Raw genomic sequence first — 6,062 nt, 5'->3', positions numbered from 1 at the left:
AATGAAGACCTAGCGCCCCGAACTTGACTGTGCTATATCATAGTCTACGTATATAAGTTTTGGTTTAATTTTGACTCCGAGGACATCTTTAAACAGAACATGCTCTTTGAATTCTGTGCCGTGATAGCACAGCTACAACCAAGCCTTCAATATGCTAAGTGGTCAGTCCGAAAGACAGCAGAAAGCTGCGCAGTGCAGCGTTCTATTTTTGCGGTTTTTATAATAGCAATAAGGCTAACAGAAGCGAAGGTCTGAGTGGTACGAACCGGTACACATTACACTTAAGGGCTTCTGCCAGATATGGCGAGCGTTTCTTCAATGTCCCATAGTAGTTCCGAGGTCCTAACGTTTCAATGAAAAAAGTCCGGCATTTGTTTTGACAAGATGGCCTTTCTAGCATACTGGATCCTTCAGGCTAGAGCTCTGACATATTTCTTTCGAGCTTTTATGCGACAGTTAGGCACACACTTCTGGTATTTGGTTTCATTCTCTGTGCGGTACAACTACAGTCTCGCAGCTTCCGGATAATGGGACACTTAAAGGAAACGTTAGATTAGAAGGTCAGCGTCACGTTATATAAAATATTCAATTTTTACTGAAAACAACGCTTTTATAAGCTAGTAAATAGCGCAAAAGCATATAGCCGTGGTGCCATTACGGGCTGATTTGAATGTGAAGTTTATTTTATTTGAGTTTGAATTTTATTGGACATATAATACGTAGTACAATATATACACGAGATGAAAGAAAAAGGAGACTTTATTGATTTCTGGATAAGCCCGTTACCCTTTTTTATTTTGGTTTTTCATATATATATTTTCTTCTCAATTCCCTAGCAATTTCTATTTTTTTTTTCCGATGTAGTTATACATCTCAAAATCTAATATCTCTGCACCCCAATTCTTGGCTGATCCCCCTGGGTGGGTATGTGCCACCAAATTAGAGTAGAACAACAACAACAACCACCTCGTTTACAACTCAGGGGCAGCCAGCAAAACAAACAGAAGCAATGCAATGAGTAGACGCACAGAAGAATAAATATATTTTGCCCTTAAAAGCAAGAGAAAAATTTCACTTAATTTTGCAAAGAAAAAAGTAACATGTTATTTGAGCATTTTTTATCGTAGAACAAAATAATCCAAGGCACAAAAGCTAGTACCTTGACAAAATCAGAAACACTTGCATTGATTTCATGGCTAGCAAGAGGCTGATAAAAGGGGTGTTCCGGGGCTTAAGACAATGGACCGTATTTTCTTCTTAAATTGAGAAACTGTGTGGCATTTTAGAGCCCACGAAATCAAGGCCGAGTAGTTGGTACACAATTCCACTAATTGGTGGCGGATAGCCTGCGCCCCATAATTTGTACGTATCTGAGGGACGATCAAAGGAACCAGACGCAAGCCATAAGACAGCGGCCTCTCAGCATATATTTGAGAGAATGAGAGAAAATCCCTTTTAACTTTCATGTAAAGTAGAACTTCTAACATTTCCTTATAGCATTTATGAGAATGTTCGATTCCAAGACTTTCCAACAACTTATCCTTTGCACATTCCATATATAATACTCTTAATGCATGTTTTTGAAGGGAGTGTTTTATGGCTTTCACATTTGGTGCATGCAGACCGTACCAAGCTGCGGTATTTGAGATGAGAGTTAATTAAGCTAATCTTTGTCTTTTTATCTTCACAGGCAGAAAATATGGGAGGTTGAAGAGCAGGCCAATAGATTTAGATATTTTTATACGGATATGATTAACATGGTCGGACTAGCGTAAGTGATTACGAAAACATACTTCCAAAAATTTATGAAAATCTCTTGACAAGACATCGCGATCGTTAATATGTAGAAAAATTTCATAATCTCTTGGCTTATTCACTGCATAGCAAATCATATATTAGGTTTTGGTCACATTTAATTCGAGTTCATGAGCACGGAGACGGGTTTGAAGCTCACTGAGCCAGTTACTGGCGTTGTGTTCAATTAAACGAAGACCAGGATTGGAAAAGAAAACATTTTTGTCTTCGGCATACGGTGCAATATTAGGTGCGTTAAGGATGCTTACTATATTATTTATACATAAATTTAACAGTAAGGGACCAAGAATGTAACCCTGGGGTATACTGTAGTTTATTGTTCCCGTGTCTGATTTGAATTTGTCTATATTTGATACTGTGTTCTTCCAACAAGGTAACTAGTAATTGTTTCGGTATTCAATGGATTGCATATGTCTGTAGGTTTTTCTGCAAGATTTCTTGTTTAATACGGTCAAAGGCTTTTCGTAACTCAAGGAAAATGCCTACGGTAAAGAGTTTATTTTTTATGTTAGAAATGATGGCATATTTGATATTGAGGAGTGCGGTTTCTTTTGATCTTCCTGGTATAAATCCATACTGGTGCTTAACAAAGACAAGAGTGCATTGCCATTTCTGCAATTTGAGAAAATATTGGCAATACTGATATTGGCGGCCGGTAGTTGCTTACGTCACGTCTGTAGCCTCCTTTATGAATTACACTGACACGGGCTACTTTCAGCATGTTTAAAAACACCAGCGGTTAGCATTTGATTGCATATATGCTCTAGTGGGCCGCAGATATGAGCAACTGTTTTTGTTGGAGTTGTCTGTATACCGCCGTCACCAGGAGAATATCGATTAGGCAAGGCATTGATTATAGATATTTCAGTGCCAGTAAAAGGCGATGAAATAATTGAGTTGCTAATATTTTAATTAACATAACACTCTGCTGGTTTAAATTAACGCGTCATCGTGTGATCGTAAGGAGCGCTGGTATTTAGGACGTACCGGTTAAATTCATTGGCCAGAGACACACCTGAGCAAGTTGTATTATATATTTTTACTCCAGGTGGCAAACTGGTTTTATTTACCTAAACATAGAAGTTCCAAATGAACGCTTTCACGCTGTCTCAGAAACTATCGTGGAAATACGAGGAAAGCAGAAGGGCAAGTGTAGCCAATAATTCGAGACCGTGTAAAAAAAGAAAGCGCTAACCAGACGCAGGAGGAAAATGATAGACTCAGACACGCGTTGAATCCTTCGGCTCTTTGGCTTATGTCCAGTGCACGCAGCAAGTTTAGAGGAACATGTTCTCAAGGGAATATCACGCTTTGTTGTTTTGTGTGTTGCACCGCTGCACCGCTTTCGCTTTCACTTCAGCTCTCTGCATTGGCTGCTTTGCGCAGGTTACGAGCGCGATAAAACTACAAAGTGCTATAGTCAACCAGTATGCTTATGTTTGTAGGTGCTCATGAAGGAGTACATTCATGCAGTACATGCATGCACTTCTTGCGTGAGAAGCGCAGGGCAAGCACGTGGTCTTTCTCATGCTTCCGTGCAGCGGAAATGTGAACTTGCTTTGAGATGTGGTGAAAAACTATCTGCAAGCATTGTAAGCATGAAGCATGATCTCTTGATTGACTTATCAAGAAAAATGCGTAAAGTTTAACTCTTGAAAACATATTTGCTGACGACTTTGCAAGGCCCTCTGTGTAAAGCTCTGTGATGGCCCAGCTTTGCTCCAGATCCAGGCGAAGCACACATTGTCTAGGCGAGCGGTGCGCTCCACTTTAAATTGTGACCAAGCGTGAAAGCGTACGACAAATTACGCTATCTGAGAGAGGGAGAGCGCAAGCGCGGCTACGCCAGCTGCGGTGGCGAGAGCCTAGCACGCGCGCCGGCGGCGGAAAGGCGACTGATGTGGCTATAGTTACATGGTTGAGCCAGCGCAGCTCCAGAGCAGCTGAAGGTCGCTAAAGGTCATAGCGACTGAGCCGGCGAAACGCGCGGTATATGGCATAGCAAAGCTTTCGCATTAAAAATCTCATGTCACCAGTCCGGCAGTACATGTGGCGCCAGCACGCAAAACACGATTTTCTGCTATAAAAACATTCTGTCAATTTGATGCGTGTTTGTCAATATTATAGATGTGAGTAAACTTTATTAAATGGAGCTGGCACGAGTGCCTATTTACGCGAGAGGGAGAATTGGGACAGAAATATCCCATTTGGACGTCAATGTCTGCCTCACGTTTAAGTTCCCAGAGGTATAGCAGCGTGAGTAGGGTCCAAGAGTCGTCATTGCTCGGTGTAGTCCGAGCACTGAATGTGGCGGCATGGCCTGGAAGGTATTTTTTTTATGATATCGTGGTAGCCAGAGCAGCCCCACAACGTATGTTGCACAGTTGGGCGTGCGTCGGTATTGCATTTTCTGCGTGCAACTGTGGAGGCTGAATACCCCCAATTGACCTTTCTCTTCACATGCCCTCCCAATCTCAGCATTACACCCCTTTTCGGCCCATGCAGTCAGGGCTTCATGACGGTTGTCTTCAGGCCCAGGCTACCCATCACAACTCTCCTTTCTTTGCCCATACGGTGGCGTACACAGACGTCTCGCGTCTTTCAGGCACTACAGCCGACGTGTCCTCCATTCCCCGCATCTTCCGGACCCCGTATGCCTCATGTGTGGACCTTTTAGCTATCTCGCCAGCTCGACCACGCTTGAAATCACGCCCATCGTGCACGCCACTCAGATATTCCTGCCAATCCCTTCCATAAACAACTGCATTATGTACGGGGACCCAAACGCTATTCGACCCATCCACAACCGCGCCATACTCGCTGGCTTACGAGATAATCTCGGCGAGGCCTTTCTCGCTCTACGCCTAGCCTCTATCAGTTACTCTAAAGCGGATCCCTGGTCATACAAGGATCCCCGGAAATAAGCCGTGTAATTAGATCGCCCTTCGCTTTCATAACCGGGCTTTGGTGATCCCTTGGTTCAGCCCACCTACAAGTGACGATGCGCACGCTCTCAAACTCACCCTGAAACAGCAGTACATGCAGATAAAGGAATATTTTGCCCGTCTTCCGGCGTCCTGCCCAATCCTCCACCAGTGCACTCAGCGAAATTCAAACAAATGCCTTCACTCCTTGGCGTGCTTCTTCCTATATCACATGCGAGCTGATCCCTCGTGCCCTAATTGCCACTCATCTACGCGCGAATCTTGAACACTTTCTTTTGCTCTGTTCTGCCGTTATGCAGTCCTAAGATTCCTTACTCTATCCATACACCTTACATGTCTCCTGGAGAGCCTGGATGGAATCTTTACTGAAGGACCAACTAGCATTGGCAGAACAGGTCGCCGATCTGGTGGACCCTTAATTTGTGTCCTAAATAAAATTTATTACTACTTAGACAAAGGGCTCTTAATTATGCTGAGACACTTTGTAATGCTGTGGTTACGACCCTTTGCATGACGACACAACCATGCCATATTTCCTGCTAACTGCCACCTACCAGACACCTGACAGCTGAGGTAAAAAAATCCATTGGCGGTAAAAAAGTTGATGACGTCAAAATGTCTCCTGAACTGGTGGAGCCCTGACCGGTCATCAGGGTAGGTACGTCACGAGACCACGGGCGCTCCTCGTCAATTAGAGAATTTCGTGACACACGGGATCTTTTTTTTTTCGGAATGTGGACGCTATTGCAATTGAACTAAACCGCATTTGTCGTACTGTAACGCTGGCTTACATATTAGTTACGGCCAATTTGATGCTCACGGTGAAAGTAAACGAACATGTTGATTATCCCAAGAAAACCCTGTTTGACCTAAACGTTGACCTGACCTTTGTGAATACGTGCTTCTGAAGGTGCTATATGGCTGTATGCATTGGTGAGTGGTCTATTTGCATAAGCAACGATAGATAAAGCTACAGGAGTGCGTACTCTCTTAGTATTGGATCAACAAGAGAGTAGACAAGACGCCTATTGAACTTTAATGAAGAACGCGTCTTTACAGGCCTTGAAATGTTCTGCTGGTACCTGAAAACTTCCCTGGAGTGCTTCATAATGCAGTTGCACAGGACGTCGCATGCACAATTTATGCCGCGTGTGCCTGCTTCCATGCCACGGCTGCTGTTTTCTTAGAGTAAAACATTCATACAGCAAATGTACTTGTGCTCCCAATCTTTATACGATTTTTCAGCTAGTCTAGATGTATTCCTGATAGGCCAGACAGCCGCTGAAGGAACACCAAATCGAA

Source organism: Amblyomma maculatum, chromosome 2, assembly GCF_055883805.1.
Source record: "Amblyomma maculatum isolate TAMU_Amacu chromosome 2, ASM5588380v1, whole genome shotgun sequence".
Lineage (NCBI taxonomy): Eukaryota > Metazoa > Arthropoda > Arachnida > Ixodida > Ixodidae > Amblyomma > Amblyomma maculatum.
This window is presented reverse-complemented; position numbering follows the sequence as displayed.